This window comes from Bombina bombina, chromosome 2 (genome assembly GCF_027579735.1).
Source record: "Bombina bombina isolate aBomBom1 chromosome 2, aBomBom1.pri, whole genome shotgun sequence".
NCBI lineage: Eukaryota > Metazoa > Chordata > Amphibia > Anura > Bombinatoridae > Bombina > Bombina bombina.
Window position 1 is genome coordinate 1,407,597,593 of NC_069500.1, and position 19,174 is coordinate 1,407,616,766.

Sequence of the window (19,174 nt, forward strand, 5' to 3'; positions counted from 1 at the left end):
TATATCATGTGACAGCCATCAGCCAATCACAAATGCATATACGTATATGCTGTAAATTCTTGCACATGCTCAGTAGGAGCTGGTGACTCAAAAAGTGTAAATATAAAAAGACGGTGCACATTTTGTTAATGGAAGTAAATTGGAAAGTTGTTTAAAATTGCATGCTTTATCTGAATCATGAAGTTTAATTTTGACTTGAGTTTACCTTTAAGAAAAGGCCTCATGCAGAAAAAGATAATAAAAACTTTAACTTAAATCAAATTTCCATCATAAAAAGTTGTAAAAGAACAGCACAGCCAGGACAGTCAGATACTTCACGACAGAGATGTAATAAGCCCTCTTCTTCCCATATTAAAAGAGTAATTATTCAAATATTTAACGCTATACATACCAAACGGCGATGTTATTCAAAAACCTGAGCCGCAGGGGAAGAGGGACCCTTTTCTAGCACATTTAGATCAGAACACATGCAAGAAACTTAAAAAATAAACAAAAATATGTATAGATTAACATATTATTGTTAATACAGATTATATATATATTACACAAAGAGAGAAATGCAAACTGCAAAATCACAGTTAGGCCATAGAAAGACAGTAATTGTAAATTAAAATAAAAAAATCTCAACAGGGTTTATAAATGAAAATTCCCTTGAATAATTAAAATCAGAAATCTCATAGATTACAAAGAGTTAATAAATGGAAAAAAGTAATAAGTCTGAAGTCATGAATATATGTAAATCAGAAATGTTATTGATTACATTTTATAAATTTCTTTATTCCTTTTATTCTTTTAGTGCAAAACCTAATAAAACCACTATACAGTCCTACACTATTGTTATGGTGGGGGTTATGGTTCTTAAGCGGTTAATTGTGTAGTTGGTTTAGTTTGCATTGGGGTTATGGTGATTTAGGGGTTAATAGTGTAGTGAGCTTAGGTTGTGTTGGTGGTTATGGTTTTTTAGGGATTAATAGTGTAGTTGGCTTAGGTTGTGGTGGGGGCTATGGTACTTTAGGGGTTACTAGTGTAGTGAGCTTAGGTTGTGTTGGAGGTTATGGTGCTTTAGGGATTAATAGTGTAGTTGGCTTATGTGCAATGGGGGTTATGGTGCTTTAGAGGTTAATAGTTTAGTGAGCTTAGGTGCAGTGGGGGTTATGGTGCTTTAAGGGTTAATAATTTAGTGAGCTAAGGTTGTGTTGGATGTTATGGTGCTTTAGGGATTAATAGTGTAGTTGTCTTAGGTGCAGTGGGGTTATGGTACTTTAGAGGTTAATAATGTAGTGAGCTTAGGTTGTGTTGGAGGTTTTGGTGCTTTAGGGATTAATAGGGTAGTTGGCTTAGGTTGTGTTGGAGGTTATGGTGCTTTAGGGATTAATAGGGTAGTTGGCTTAGGTTGTGTTGGAGGTTATGGGGCTTTAGGGATTAATAGGGTAGTTGGCGGGGGTGGAGCCAACAACGGAGCTGAACAGTCGCAGAGTGCTGAAGCTCCTGTTCTACATTACCCAAATACTTCACAAATATAGCCCTAAAGAGTTCAAAAGCCCCCAAATTAGACCAAACATACCCCATACTTTCCCCACTCTCATATACCCGCCAACCCGCTGCTGTTAACAGGTCTAATAAGCAGAACCATATAACACCCTACTTTGCCTGAGGATCCGTCTCAAGTTGATTGACGGGAAGTCGAGTAGCTCCCCAGCTGACAGTTCCTGACTTCTCCGGTGGCTGGCGTGTTTCATCAGGGGGTCCTGCACGTCCTCTTCACATCATAGCCGACAGCTTTCAGCAAGGTAACGGAAAATCACGCGAACTGATGCCATCTTGAATTTAACTGCCGCGCTAAGCAGCGTCTATAGCGCAGCTTGCCGACAGCGTCTGGGCACCTTGGATCACTCCCCGGTGTAAGTCACCACTCAACCACAGCCCTTACACCTCCTGGTTTGTCCCGGGACACCTACCCACTGAAAGGCGCACATCGCAAGCACAGGGAATAATCCAGCAGCCTAACAACTCGGGTGCCTAACGTCTCATCTGCAGGGATCCCCACACAGAAAGTCCCCATCTTTAAGAGCTGAGGTACACGACGAGTGGTCTCTGGGGAGCTGGTCTGAGTGAGTACTTTTCTTCACTTCTGGGGAGGGGACTCCTAGCATGACACGCAACACCAATTTACACAACCCCTACCCTGCATCACCTGCAGACAGTCTAGGGCAAGAGGCCTCAATAACACCTCCTCACACAGAAACTCCTGGGCTATCCCATACAGTAGGGTTTGGATTCACTAACCTATCTGACAGGGCATCGTACTGAAAGGGACATCATACCTGTGTGCACTGAGAGATGAGGCAAACCCCCACAATTATCCCTCCGGCAGTACACACTACCCACGTGGAAGAGAACAGTGAATACAGGGTCTCAGGGGTAGTTTAGGAGCCCAATATAAATTTAAGAAAAACAGAAAGGTGATCTGTACTTTTCCAGCTTCTCATAGAACTATTCAATAGCAGCAGTCTCTGTACTTTTTAACACTATCAACTGCAACATCAGGCAGTAATTTATACAGAGCTACAGGCCCGGTGGCCCACCATAACCCTCCTATCATACTGAGCACTGTGTTACAAGTGTTAATTTAACCCATAGTCTCTACGGACAACTTGAGATAAGACAGTAGCTAACCGCTGCAAAGGACAATTCATCCTCCTCTTCTGCCATACTTAAAAACTTCACCCCTCTGGCGATTGGAAAGTACATTCCTTTAACCTACATCTGACTAAATGGTGTTCACTGTTCTAAGCTTTTCTCATCCAGCTACAGAAACATATTAATCCTCCTGTCTTTGGAATATCAGCCCTCTACTCAGACATAATAGGAACCACCCTAACCAAGAGAGAGGGGTCGCGTGAGATACAGACCCCACTTAATCACGTCCAACTAGAGATGTGAATCCCCTACTTATGCTTACTGAGGTCTGCAGTTGATTACCCTACCTTCACCTATTAGTCACCTCAGCATTTCTCCATCTAGAATTTGCTACCACACCTATCTGCCCACTGACCCCCTCCTCCCTTTCCCGCTGCCGCAGGTGGGCAGCAGGTCATAACCGCTTCCCTTTTTCCCACTTCGCCCAATAGGGGGCACTTCCCCAGGAGAGGGGTCATCTTTAGAAACCACTCCACTGAAACCTCAATACTACTATCAAGAAGCATACTATTTACACCTAGAAACATATCTCACATTTCCCACCCAGAGAACCCCCCCCCCATGAACCCCTGTTTAACTCAGTCTAAGAGATAATGCAGGGCTAAAGGTCTAGCAATAGAGGTGCAGGTGTGCCCCCTCTAGGCTCTATACTACCTGAGGAAATCACTCCAGGCGTCCCCCATAACCATCACACACTGTGTCACCCGAATCTGAGGCTTTTTTTTCTTTCTAATAATTCAACCAGAATGACATACGTAATGGGGAAAAAACAAAAACGTCAATAAAACCCAAAAAGGACTTTAATAGACCACTTTCATAGTAAAAACATATCAGATCAGGAGCCATCGGAAGATGAACCTAGAGATTCTACCATGTACCTTAGTAGAAACCCCAAGTCAGACGGCTTAAGAAAAGATCACTCAGCTTTGTCTCAATCAACATTTCTGGATACAATCAAAACCCTCTCTGACAAGATGGACACACACTATACCTCTCTATGTCAGGCGCTCCGACAGTCAGTCAGTGAATTAAAACGTGACGCCTCGTCATTAGGAGAGTGCACAGAAACACTGGAGAAGAAGCACAAAGATCTTTCTGTAGATCATGCAAATCTCCTCTTTTACTCTCAAAATCTAGTGGAACAGATCTCAGACCTGGAGAGTAAATTGGCAGATCAAGAAGATACATCCCGTCGAAACAATCTGAGAATTCGCGGGATTCCAGAGACCATACTCACAGCGGACCTCACGGACTACCTGAATGGTCTGTTCAAAGAACTGCCGGGAGCACCTCAACCACAAGATCTTCTGATCGACAGAGCCCACAGGTCTTTACGCCCCCGCAATTCCACTTCAGATACTTCCAGAGACGTCATCATAAGACTTCACTATTATTCAACCAGAGAGAAAATTCTTAGAGCATCTTACTCCAATATATCTTTTAAAGATCCGTACAAAAACGTTCAGATTTTCCCAGATCTTTCACAACATACTCTTGCGAAGAGAAGGACTTTCCAGCAATTCACCTAAAATCTCTGACGCAACATCAAATACAGATGGGGTTTCCCAGTGAAACTGTTTTTGCAACATCAAGACCACTCCTATGTGATTTCTTCGCCAGAACAGGGCATGAAACTTCTTCATACTCTAGACCTCTCATCACCTCGAGACTCAAACCTTAAGCCTTCAGAAACCTCTGGCACTCTAAATCCCTCGGCCCCTAACTGGAGCCCACACCAACCTACAACTGAACAGCGTCAATGAGAGTTAAGACTGTGATAGAATGGAGGTCCCTAATATTGGAGTCCACTCCAATGCTTTCCCACGGTCTGTAATACCACTGAATATATCTTAACCCCCCTTTTTTATTTAGCTCATTTGCAATCATTCTGATGAAGATCTGTGTAGTTTCACTACTCTCCTAACCAGACTTGTAGTTTTGCTGACTTTAATGTTTATTTGTTGCATTTACGCGCTGTGCTCCGGGGATCTGACTCGCTTGGAGTTGTTCTTGGGGGGCTCATCGCTGGGACGCCTACTGTTATTTACCATATCACTACTTCCTCAAGGTTTTATGTTTCACTATAAGGAATTTCCTGTATTGGAGTTGTACTTGTTCTATTCTCCTGATTTACACTTTTTAGGAAACTAATGACCCCGATTGTCCCAGAGTTAATTACATTTCTGAACTACGTCACCCCACGGCTCACAGTCATACTTCTACACTAGACTGTGGATACCCATCTACAATCCCCACACGTTCCTCTTCCCATACAACTTCACATACCTCTTCACGACTCTCCCTCATGCTCCTCCCAACACTAATTCTTCATTGGACCAAAGGCAACATAATCACCGTAAATGTAAATCTTCACATAGATTTATATAACAATCTAAGTTATAATCCACTAACTTAACTGGGTAGACACTCCTACTTAAATATACTCCTCATACACTTGATCCACAATGCTTTCCTTTTTTTTTTTTATCTACAATTGCTCTAACGCTTATGTTACAGATGTTACAGTTACTAGCTTTGAGTTACTACCTTTGAGGATAATACTTCAATTGATTTCCCTCATTCCATATGGGTTATCTTCCTCCTAGAGGGGTGCTCTCACCTTGCCACCCTATGCACCCCCCATCCCTCTCTTTTAGACATTACTCAGACACTCCCCTGTACTTTCCCAGCTGACCAATCGCTTATATTATTAAACTTATTTGTAGTAGGCTAGATTACTATGGCTCCGCCCCCCCCCCCTCCCTCCCCATCAAGGGCTCTTTGCCCTATTTTTTCTTTCTTTCAAACCTAAGCGGCTCTTGACTGCTGTAATCCTTAATCTGTTCACTATCATCTGCATAGCAGCTACATTTCCCGACTTTTGTAAACTCTCTGAACATTTCCAGGGACACTCTCAGTCCCCTCCCTCCCCTGCACCCAGAGGTGGAAATCCCTCCTCCCCTCTTCCTCCATGTAGCAATTTTCCTCCTTCTCCAGCAGCCCTCCCTTCTCACCCCCTACCCTCCCCCACCACTATTTTAAATATGGAAAACCTCTGTTTGCTATCCCTAAACACACAAGTTCTCAACTCCCCCACAAAACGTAGTCTGCTCCTCAATCACCTACAGAAGAATAAAATAGACATTGCCTGCCTTCAGGAAACTCATTGGACACTAACACCACCCTTCTCACACACTTCCAGAAAATACCCTGTGGTAATAGAAGCTTCCTTCAAGTCTAAATCCAGAGGAGCTGCTATTCTCTTTAGTAAGGACATAGAGTACGAGCCCATATATTTAGAGGCAGATCCTCAAGCACGCTTTCTTATCCTAGTCTGTAAAATAAATACTCAACTAGTCACACTAGTAAACCTCTACGCACCCAACACTAGACAAATACACTTCCTAAGGAAGGTCCTTTGACATGTATCTGATGTTAAACAATGAGAACTGATTATAGCGGGGGACTTTAACCTTATATGGGATCACACTCTAGACAGGGGGGGCCTAAACCCACCGCACATGACAGATCCATACACTCGCTCTCTAAGGCATTTAGTATCCTTATAAGCCAGTACAAACTATATGATGCATGGAGATCTTTTCACCTGCAAGAGAGGGACTATACCTTTTATTCTTCCCCACACAAGTCACATACCCAAATCGACTACTTCTTCATGACCTCTAGATTACTTGACAAAACATCATACATTAAAATAACTCCAATCTCATGGTCAGATCATGATGCTCTATCCCTGTCACTTAGCCCATGCTTCTCGCACACCTCACCGCCCTTATGGCGCCTTTGAGACTGGATGCTTACAGACCCCTCTATAAAGTTAGATATACAAGAAAAGATCTCTAGCTTTCTAGATTTTAACGATGACCTGCAGATACAGAACTTAGAGCTACAAAGAGCTCAGGACACTTTAGAAAAATTAAAAAAAATATATCATCATTTTGGTAATAAAGCCTCCACATTATTGGCAAAGAAGCTAAGACATCGTACAGCACAATCTAGAGTGATAACTCTCAAGAAGGCAGGAGGCAACCCTGTTTTTTCCCCTAGAGACATAGGTCACACATTTCGAGACTACTACTTAACACTCTACAACATAGAGACGGGATTAGATACCCCTCCTCCCCCCCCCCAACGATCATCTCTAACTACCTCAGCACATTACAGTTACCTACTCTGAATGCTGAGATCGCAAATTCCTTAACAGCTCAAATTACGGTTGAAGAGGTACAAAGTGTAATTAAATCTCTGAAACTCGGGAAGTTCCTGGGCCCTGATGGTTTTATCACCAGGTTTTATAAAACTTATCAAACTATATTAGCCCATCTTCTCTGCAGAATGTTCCAAAAGGTGATGCAAAAAGGATCCTTTAGCTCAGAGTTTTTGGAAGCTACGGTAGTAACTATACTAAAACCTGAGAAGGACCCGGAACAATGCAGCAGCTATCGGCCTATCTCCCAAATTACTTGCTAACAGACTCTCAAAGGACATCACTTTAATAGTACATACATTGTCCCTAGATGCAGAGAAGGCTTTTGATAGGGTCAGATGGGTCTATCTTTGGGAGACAATGAAGAACTTCGCTTTCCCTATTCCTTTTATCCGAGCAATCCAGGCCCTATATTCTCTACCCACGGCTAGAATCAAGGGAGTTGGCTTTCATTCAAATCCTTTTTCCATAGCTAATGGCACATGACAGGGTTGCTCCCTGTCACCTCTGTTCTTTGCCCTAGCCATAGAGCCTTTGGCTCAAGCTATAAGATTAAATCCAATAGTAAGAGGCATACCCTCAGAAACGCACTCCCATAAAATGTCTTTATATGCAGATGACATCACCTTCTTTTTGACCTACCCGAAGACTTCCCTGCCAGAAGTCTTCAGCATTATCAGACATTTTAGTGAGATGAGCTTTTACAAGCTTAATATAACTAAGACAGAAGCCCTACCCATCAACATTACAGCCCAAGAACTTAGGCTATTACAAAAAGTTACAAATTCCAATGGAACATGAGTTCTATCAAAGTATTGGGAGTTCATTTAGCACCAGATACTACAACCACTATAACAAAAAACTATACAGAAAGGCTCCTAGAGTTCCGTAAAACTACGGAACTCATGGGAATTGAAAGAAATCTTCTGGACAGGTAGAATAGCGGTCATTGAAATGTCCTTCCTACCCAAGATCACCTATCTCTTCAGATGTGTTCCATATAATACCCCTAGGCCTATTCTAAACAAGCTACAAAGCCTCATTACTTCCTATGTCTGGAAAGACAGAAGACCTAGGACTTCTAGGCAAACACTTGAGAGATCACTTGCTCAGGGAGGACTTGCACTACCCAACCTTATCGTATATTACAACGCAGCCAGGCTCTCACATCTACTTAGTTTGAACAACAAAGACTGACTATTAGGATGGTACCACATAGAGGCCTCTTTACTGCCTCCTTGCCTTAAACTCCCAGACCTTATCTGGATCCCATCCCACCAAAGACAAGGGTTAGGTGACCTGCATCCTATCATTCAGGATGCCTTTCAACTTTGGGACCAAGTACGACACGATCCAAACATAGTCCCTCATCCCCCAACCTTACCCTAGCTGCAGCTTTATTCTCTTTACCAGACACGCATCCGGACCTTTGGCAGAACTTACTGATCACAATTGTAGTTGACTTGTATGACTCTAACGCATGGATCCCTCATCCCCAGTTTTGTACTAAATATCAAATTCCACCAAAACTCCTGTTCGAAGCCTTTCGCCTGAGCTCCTGGTTGCGTTCATGGGGCTACCCCAAACAAAACCTAAGAGTACCTTCCTTATGGGAGCATGCATGGAACAAACCCCAACTCATTAAGCACCCCCTCTCCTTCCATTATAACCTACTTTCAAATACTCACAAAAAGAAATATCTCAACATACAGCTTGGGAGAGAGAGATAGGTTTTATAACTGACTCTAACACTTGGCACCAAAGAATATTGATAACTAAAAAACACCTACACTGTGCAACCCTCTGGGAACTGTATTATAAAATTCTAGTAAGATGGCACCTAGTCCCAACCACTCTACATAAAATATACAGCTCACACTCCCCTATGTGCTGGAGACTTTGTGGCCACATGGGTACCCCTCTACATATCTGGTGGTCTTGTCCCAATATACAACCCCTTTGGGGGAAGCTTTTTAACACTCTTAACACTCTTAATGTTAAACCCCCTTATCTCCCAGAGGTCCCTATTCTTCATATGCAAACACCCAATCAAGATGAACCCACAGAAGCTCTGATGATATACCTTTTCATGGCAACAAAGCTAGCCATAGCCAGAGCCTGGAAAAAGAAAAAAACACCATCCTTTGTACAAGTGCTGAGCACTGCCAGACAGATCAGACTAATGGAACAATACTCTCATAGGGTCCTAGATAAAGCAGACTTTCACCTAAATGTATGGTCCCCATGGCTTACTTTTTACCCAGACTAGACCTTAGACTAGGGATTATCCTAATTCAGATTCCTTCCCCCCTCTTAAAACCTCCCCTTCTCCCCTTCCCCCCACCTCTGGGCTAATATCTATGAAACTGAAATACATTTATATTTCATAATCACCTCAGATAGCTATTGCAAAGACACAATTACAATATTCCTCCCTATTGAAAAATGAGACACCTTCCTTAGTTTTGAGAACTTTATCCTTACGCCTTTTTTATGAGTATAAGAATGTCTACGATACTCAGAAGGTAGCAAATTATACTACTATGCTTCAACTTCACTGTTTATCCTTACTTGTATAATATCTTTTAATCTAATCTCAAGTTATAATGTATACATGTTTCCTCAATTTTATGACATTGTATTTACTTTTGAATGTCTCAATGAAAAAAATATAAAAAAATAAATAAAAAAAATTAGTGTAGTTGGCTTAGGTTGTGTTGGAGGTTATGGTGCTTTAAGGATTAATAGTGTAGTTGGCTTAGGTTGTGTTGGAGGTTATGGTGCTTTAGGGATTAATAGTGTAGTTGGCTTAGGTTGTGTTGGAGGTTATGGTGCTTTAAGGATTAATAGTGTAGTTGGCTTAGGTTGTGTTGGAGGTTATGGTGCTTTAAGGATTAATAGTGTAGTTGGCTTAGGTTGTGTTGGAGGTTATGGTGCTTTAGGGATTAATAGTGTAGTTGGCTTAGGTTGTGTTGGAGGTTATGGTGCTTTAGGGATTAATAGTGTAGTTGGCTTAGGTTGTGTTGGAGGTTATGGTGCTTTAGGGATTAATAGTGTAGTTGGCTTAGGTTGTGTTGGAGGTTATGGTGCTTTAGGGATTAATAGTGGAGTTGGCTTAGGTTGTGTTGGAGGTTATGGTGCTTTAGGGATTAATAGTGGAGTTGGCTTAGGTTGTGTTGGAGGTTATGGTGCTTTAGGGATTAATAGTGGAGTTGGTTTAGGTTGTGTTGGAGGTTATGGTGATTTAGGGATTAATAGTGGAGTTGGCTTAGGTTGTGGTGGAGGTTATGGTGCTTTAGGGATTAATAGTGGAGTTGGCTTAGGTTGTGTTGGATGTTATGGTGCTTTAGGGATTAATAGTGTAGTTGTTTTAGGTTGTGTTGGAGGTTATGGTGCTTTAGGGATTAATAGTGTAGTTGGCTTAGGTTGCTGTGGGGTTTATGGTGCTTTAGGGATTAATAGCGTAGTGAGTTTAGGTGCAGTGGGGGTTATGGTACTTTAGAGGTTATTAGTGTAGTGATTTTGGGTGCAGTGGGGGTTGGGGGCTTTAGGGGTTAATCGCGTAGTTGACTTTGGTTGAGGTGGGGGTGATGGTACTTTAGGGGTTAATAGTGTAGTGGGCTTAAGTGCAGTGGGGTTATGGTACTTTAGAGGTTAATAGTGTAGTGAGTTTAGGTTGTGTTGGAGGCTATGGTGCTTTAGGGATTAATAGTGTACTTGGCTTAGATTGTGTTGAAGGTTATGGTGCTTTAGGGATTAATAGTGTAGTTGGCGTAGGTTGTGTTGGAGGTTATGGTGCTTTAGGGATTAATAGTTTTTTGTCTTAGGTCGTGTTGGAGGTTATGGTGCTTTAGGGATTAATAGTGTAGTTGGCTTAGGTTGTGTTGGAGGTTATGGTGCTTTAGGGATTAATAGTGTAGTTGGCTTAGGTTGTGTTGGAGGTTATGGTGCTTTATGGATTAATAGTGTACTTGGCTTAGGTTGCGGTGGGGTTTATGGTACTTTAGGGGTTAATAGTGTAGTTGGCTTAGGTTGCTATGGGGCTTATGGTGCTTTATGGGGTCAATAGTGTAGTGGGCTTAGGTGTGGTAGGGGTTATCACGCTTTATGTGTATATACTGCCTTCCATATTAGATAAACCTTTTTAGCCATATCAGTCTCGCCAGCTTTTTAGTGGCGAGAATTTTCATTGTGTGACATGTATTTATAACACATAGTGGAACTAATTTTATATAGGCATTATTTAGAGTGTTCCTACACAGAAACCTTTTTATGTTTCAGCAAACGCACAGTTTATTTTGTATAAGAACGCTTCAAATACAGCCCCTCGCTGCTAAATCGCAGATGAGTGTGGATGGGGGTGAACTTTTCCTGAAACTGCACTCGCTATTAGGGATGGGCGAATGTGTTTATATCCGAATTCGAATGTTAGAACGAATGTTATTGCAGAAATTCGATTTACATAATAGAATGTTGATAAGAACGAATATTCTCAAAAATTCGATTTTTGAATATAGTTTACAGTTTTCGAATGTCACATTTGAATTTGAATGTCACATTCGAATTCGAATGTCACATTCAAATTTGAATGTTACATTCGAATATCACATTCGAATTCGAATATTACATTTATAAAACACAATTGTAGACTAGAAACACTATTTCGAATGTCACATTCGAATCGAATGTCACATTCAAATTCGAATATTATATTTATAAAACACAGTGTTAGACTAGAAATCTTATTTCGAATTCGAATGTCACATTCGAATCGAATATCACATTCAAATCAAATATCACATTTAAAACACAGTGGCCTAGATTTGGAGTTTGGCGGTAGATGGGCTGTTAACGATACACAGGCTTTTTTCTGGCCGCACCATAAAATTAACTCTGGTATCGAGAGTTCAAAAAAATGTTGCGTTAGGCTCCAAAAAAGGAGCGTAGAGCATTTTTACCGCAAATGCAACTCTCGATACCAGAGTTGCTTACGGACGCGGCCAGCCTCAAAAACGTGCTCGTGCACGATTCTCCCATAGGAAACAATGGGGCTGTTTGAGCTGAAAAAAAACCTAACACCTGCAAAAAAGCAGCGTTCAGCTCCTAACGCAGCCCCATTGTTTCCTATGGGGAAACACTTCCTACGTCTGCACCTAACACTCTAACATGTACCCCGAGTCTAAACACCCCTACCCTTACACTTATTAACCCCTAATCTGCCGCCCCCGCTATCGCTGACCCCTGCATTATATTATTAACCCCTAATCTTCCGCTCCGTAAACCGCAGCTACATACATTATACCTATGTACCCCTAATCTGCTGCCCCTAACACTGCCGACCCCTATATTATATTTATTAACCCCTAACCTGCCCCCCACAACGTCGCCGCCAGCTACTTACAATAATTAACCCCTAATCTGCCGACCGCAAAGCGCCGCCACCTACGTTATCCTTATGTACCCCTAATCTGCTGCCCCTAACACCGCCGACCCCTATATTATATTTATTAACCCCTAATCTGCCCCCCTCAACGTCGCCGACACCTGCCTACACTTATTAACCCCTAATCTGCCGAGCGGACCTGAGCGCTACTATAATAAAGTTATTAACCCCTAATCCGCCTCACTAACCCTATCATAAATAGTATTAACCCCTAATCTGCCCTCCCTAACATCGCCGACACCTAACTTCAATTATTAACCCCTAATCTGACGACCGGAGCTCACTGCTACTATAATAAATGGATTAACCCCTAAAGCTAAGTCTAACCCTAACACTAACACCCCCCTAAATTAAATATAATTTACATCTAACGAAATTAATTAACTCTTATTAAATAAATTATTCCTATTTAAAGCTAAATACTTACCTGTAAAAAAAAATCCTAATATAGCTACAATATAAATTATAATTACATTGTAGCTATTTTAGGATTAATATTTATTTTACAGGCAACTTGGTAATTATTTTAACTAGGTACAATAGCTATTAAATAGTTAAGAACTATTTAATAGTTACCTAGTTAAAATAATAACAAAATTACCTGTAAAATAAGTCCTAACCTAAGTTATAATTAAACCTAACACTACCCTATCAATAAATTAATTAAATAAAATACCTACAATTACCTACAATAAAACCTAACACTACACTATCAATAAATAAATTAAATACAATTTCTACAAATAACTACAATTACATAAACTAACTAAAGTACAAAAAATAAAAAAGAACTAAGTTACAAAAAATAAAAAAATATTTACAAACATAAGAAAAATATTACAACAATTTTAAACTAATTACACCTACTCTAAGCCCCCTAATAAAATAACAAAGACCCCCAAAATAAAAAAATGCCCTACCCTATTCTAAATTAATAAATTTAAAAGCTCTTTTACCTTACCAGCCCTGAACAGGGCCCTTTGCGGGGCATGCCCCAAGAAAATCAGCTCTTTTGCCTGTAAAAAAAAACATACAATACCCCCCCCCCCAACATTACAACCCACCACCCACATACCCCTAATCTAACCCAAACCCCCCTTAAATAAACCTAACACTAAGCCCCTGAAGATCTTCCTACCTTGTCTTCACCTCACCGGGTATCACCGATCGGTCCTGGCTCCGATATCTTCATCCAACCCAAGCGGGGGCTAGACATCCACTGAAGAAGTCCAGAAGAGGGTCCAAAGTCTTCCTCCTATCCGGCAAGAAGAGGACATCCGGACCGGCAAACATCTTCATCCAAGCGGCATCTTCGATCTTCTTCCATCTGGTGCGGAGCGGGTCCATGTTGAAGCAGCCGACGCGGATCCATCCTCTTCTTCCGGCGTCTCCCGACGAATGACGGTTCCTTTAAGGGACGTCATCCAAGATGGCGTCCCTCGAATTCCGATTGGCTGATAGGATTCTATCAGCCAATCGGAATTAAGGTAGGAATATTCTGATTGGCTGATGGAATCAGCCAATCAGAATCAAGTTCAATCCGATTGGCTGATCCAATCAGCCAATCAGATTGAGCTCGCATTCTATTGGCTGTTAATAAGAGTTAATTAATTTCGTTAGATTAAAATTATATTTAATTTAGGGGGGTGTTAGTGTTAGGGTTAGACTTTGCTTTAGGGGTTAATACATTTATTAGAATAGCGGTGAGCTCCGGTCGTCAGATTAGGGGTTAATAATTGAAGTTAGGTGTCGGCGATGTTAGGGAGGGCAGATTAGGGGTTAATACTATTTATTATAGGGTTAGTGAGGCGGATTAGGGGTTAATAACTTTATTATAGTAGCGCTCAGGTCCACTCGGCAGATTAGGGGTTAATAAGTGTAGGCAGGTGTCGGCGACGTTGTGGGGGGCAGGTTAGGGGTTAATAAATATAATATAGGGGTCGGCGGTGTTAGGGGCAGCAGATTAGGGGTACATAAGGATAACGTAGGTGGCGGCGCTTTGCGGTCGGCAGATTAGGGGTTAATTATTGTAGGTAGCTGGCGGTGACGTTGTGGGGGGCAGGTTAGGGGTTAATAAATATAATACAGGGGTCGGCGGTGTTAGGGGCAGCAGATTAGGGGTACATAAGTATAACGTAGGTGGCGGTCGGCAGATTAGGGGTTAAAAAAATTTAATCGAGTGGCGGCGATGTGGGGGGACCTCGGTTTAGGGGTACATAGGTAGTTTATGGGTTTTAGTGTACTTTAGGGTACAGTAGTTAAGAGCTTTATGAACCGGCGTTAGCTTTTTTCTGCGGCTCTAAATACCGGCGTTAGGAAGATCCCATTGAAAAGATAGGATACACAATTGACGTAAGGGGATCTGCGGTATGGAAAAGTCGCGGCTGAAAAGTGAGCGTTAGACCCTTTAATCACTGACTCCAAATACCGGCGGTAGCCTAAAACCAGCGTTAGGAGCCTCTAACGCTGGTTTTCACGGCTAACGCCAAACTCCAAATCTAGGCCAGTATTAGACTAGAAATAATATTTCAAATTTGAATGTGACATTCAAATTCGAATGTAGCATTCAAATTCGAATGTAGCATTCAAATTCGAATATTACATTTCGAAACTGAATGAAAACATAGCTAAACATTCTATTATTCAAACAAATATTTTCGAATTTTATTGAAAAATTCGAAAACGAAAATTCGAAAATAGAATGTTAGAGTGTTATATAAACATTCGAAATTCAATTTGAATGAACGAATGTATCAAAATTCGTTTTAAATTTCGAATTTTTAGAAACATTCGCCCATCCCTACTCGCTATGAATTCCTAAGGTATAATAAATAATATGTATTGTAAAATTATTATTTTTTTTCAGTTTTCCCCAGAATGGCTGTAGTGCACTTCGATTGTGATTGGGTCAACCATATATTCAGTTAGAAACCATTAGTGCATTGCTGCTCCTTCAACAAATGATACCAAGAGAATGAAACAAATTAGATAATAGAAGTAAATTAGAAAGTTGTTTAAAATTGTATTCTCTATCTGAATCATGAAAGAAAATGTTTGGGTTACATGTCCCTTTAAACTTTCACAATTAAGATAGGGCATGTATTTTAAACAACTTTACAATTTACTTTTATCATCACATTTTAGTTGAAAGCTAAACCTAGGTAGGCTCATATGCTAATTTTTAAGCCTTTTTGAAGGCCACCTCTTATCTTAATGCATTTGACAGTTTTTCACAGCTATAGGGCATTAGTTCATGCGTGCCATATAGATAACTTTGTGCTCACTCCCATGGAGTTTGTGCTAATATTACAAATTGAACGTAAAGAGTTAGTTAAATATCTGTTTAAATATAAAAAGAATAAACTTAAAAAAGAGGGTGCTCTCTAATTAAAAAGCATATTTGCACAATTCTAGTTAAAATAATAAAACCACTGGGGGTTATTTAGATCATTCAAATATCCAAAATAAACTGAGAAGATAATGTACTCAGCAGCAATAAGTCATTCATATTTTCACTGGAAAGACCTAATAGTCGGACTGATAATAATGTCCAATTTAGTTTATTGTTTCTCCACAAATTTTCTTAGGCAATTATTAAAACAATCTTACGCAATCTCATTTTGCAACTATAGCCTTATAAAAGCCCCTCCACAGACTTTTGAATGATATCTTTAGCGGAACCGGGTCTTCTCTCCCCAACCAGCCCGACACTGGTGATACACAGTGGGCGTGAGTGGTCATGTCATGGGAGGCAGCCAATCATAGAGCTGGAATGATGCTTATAAGAACTGTATTTGTTTTTCTCTTCGTAAGATAATTGCTACTAAGTTTCTATTTACAAGCGCTTATTTACTGGATTAGCAACAGTATAAGATCGAACACCTTATGGCGTCTTTCCCAAATTAAGCAGCCTTTCTCAGCTTTTCTCAGAGTCGCTTTGCTGAGCAGCCTCCCACATAAGCACTTGTAAAAAGAGAAAAAAAATAATTATGTTAGTTTAGGGGTTAATAGGTTAGAGGTTGTTTGCGTTGGGGGTAATGGGGGTAATGGCGGTATAGGGTTTAAAGTGAATGTAAATTTTTATGCTAAAGTGCCCAGTTTTTAAAAATTTGATTAAAAACAGGGGCACTTTAATTCATCAATATTATTATTATACTTTATTTATGAAGCGCCATCATATTCCGCAGCGCTGTCCATGGATACAGATCATTTAAATAAAACAATAGTATAAAACTTCTAAGACTAAGAGACAGGACAGAATTTACAAACACCTACAGGAGGGATTGAGGGCCCTATTCCCGTGGGAACTTACAATCTAGAAGGGTAGGAGGTTGGGAAACATGAGGTGAGGACTGCAAGATTGAGAAAGATGTTAATGCAGAGTTAGAGGAGGGAAATGTTGTTAGGTAAAAGGAATATTATTGAGTTGGGTGGTAGGCTTCTCTGAACAGAAAAGTCTTCAGAGAGCATTTAAAGGAAGAAAGATTTGGGCAAAGCCTGACAGCACGAGGGAGAGTGTTCCAGAGGGTAGGTCCTGCAGTCTAGCATGAGAGGAGGTGATAGTCGCAGAAGCAAGGAGCTGTTGGATCTTAGTGGGCGGGCTGGAGTATACTTGTTGATTAGAGAGGATAGGTAGAGGGGAGCGGAGTTGGTGAGTGCTTTGTATGCAAGGGTGAGAATTTTGAATTTAATTCTGCTGTGTATGGGGAGCCAATGAAGGGACTCACAGAGAGGTGCAGCAGATACAGAGCGGCGGGAAAGGTGGATCAGTCTGGCAGAGGCATTTAGGATGGATTGAAGAGGGGAGAGGCGGGAAAGAGGAAGGCCAGTAAGTAGGTTATTGCAGTAGTCAAGTCGGAGGGAAATGAAACCCAAACATTTTCTTTCATGATTTAGGTAGAACAGACCATTTTAAACAACTTTCCAGTTTACTTCTATTATCAAATTAGCTTCATTCTCTTGGTATCGCTTGTTGAAGGAGCAGCAATAAACTACTGGTTGCTAACTAAACACATGGGTGAGCCAATGACAATCAGTATATATATATGCAGCCACCAATCAGAAGCTAGAACATAGGTTCTTTTCTGCTCCTGAGCTTACCTAGATAAACCTTTCAGCAAAGGATAACAAGAGAAGGAAGCAAATTAAATAATAGAAATAAATTGGAAAGTTGTTTAAAATTGTATTCTCTGTCTAAATCATGAAAGAAATGTTTTGGGTTTCATGTCCCTTTAATAATAAAAAGTACTTTATTTTCTATGTAGAGGACATAGGAATGTAAAATATACGTAAGACTCATTGAGGTTCGCAAGTTAGGATTAACGCAGTCCGGTTAAGGCACATGAAGAATTGCTATGTTCAATGCCCATTATTAAAATATTAAATATTAAAAATATATATATTATTGTTTTCATATTTTTAAACACCTGAGACCTTATATCTTTGGGTCCTGATAATGCAATTTAAAAAAAAAAAAAAACTCAGACTGTTATTATGAGTGTAAATGTACTTTTTAATGTATTTTTGATGTTTTTTGTGTTATTGTTTTATCTTATGTAAAAACTGTTTGCCAGAGCTCTGAAGTTGCTATAAGCCGGCGCATGTTAAATTAAATTGCACTCAAGCAAACCCGTTTACTTTCAACACCTAATATGCGCTATCTTCGTCACATGCAAAGACTTGTGAAATACCCCTTATTGCTCACGCTCTACAGTTACCGCACCACACATATTATAAATAGGGGCAATCTGAATAACTTCAGGGGAATAATGTTAAAAACTCTATGATTACAGACCTCCCAAATGTCCCTATTTGGGAGGAACAGTCCCTGTTTCTATGGTGTATCCCATGGTCCCTCTGAGACAGCCATATATCCCTATTTGCAGAATTTCCCTTAGACACACCCATAGACCACTAGATACACCCACACAGTATCCAGACACACCCACTGACCACCAACATATGCCCATAAACCTGCCCACTATTCACTGATGACCTTCCTCCCTTCTGACATGACCTAACCCACAAAATAGAGACAGCCCCTCTCAAACCTCTGAGTCCCTAATACCAAGCGACAAATGTTGTTCTACAGTTACATTAGATCTTATTTCTGCAGTGCCATGTGTGCTATATACATACCCAGTGGCGGATTGGCCCTCTGGGATACCGTGAATTTTCCCGCCATCGCCATAGCGCCGCATCCTTCCTCAGGGAGGTCAAACATTTACATGGCCGGTCTGATTTCCCAGTCCAGTCCTGTATATACCACATCACCTTTGATTGCCTTTGTACTCTCCTTAAGTCAAATCTGCGTTATATTCTTCTTTTGCTGATTAAACTTACTTTTATGACATACAACTTTATACGGTGCTAGTTTATTTTTGTAATGTTGGAACTTTACTAAAAATATATTTGGGATCTGATGGTAACAAATCTTTTTGAATTGAATCATCTCTTAAGATAGCCAATTTTTTTATAATATTATTTATTTGTTTGTAATTATTTCTAAACTTAATAAACAATGAGCTTAAACCATTGTTCCCCTGTTTTTTTAGGTTATAACATCTCTTCTCTATCAAGGGTTCTAGCCTTATTATACCCCTATTGTACTAAAGTTGGGGCCCGGGATACCCCTTATCTATAAATCTCTGTCTAAGAATCTCTGATTGACTATCATAATCTGCTACGGAATAAAAATGTCCATATAGAAGTTAAAGGGACACAAAACCCAATTTTTATTTTTATGATTTAGAAAGAGCATGCCATTTTCAGCAACTTTCCAATTTACTTCTATTATCTAATTT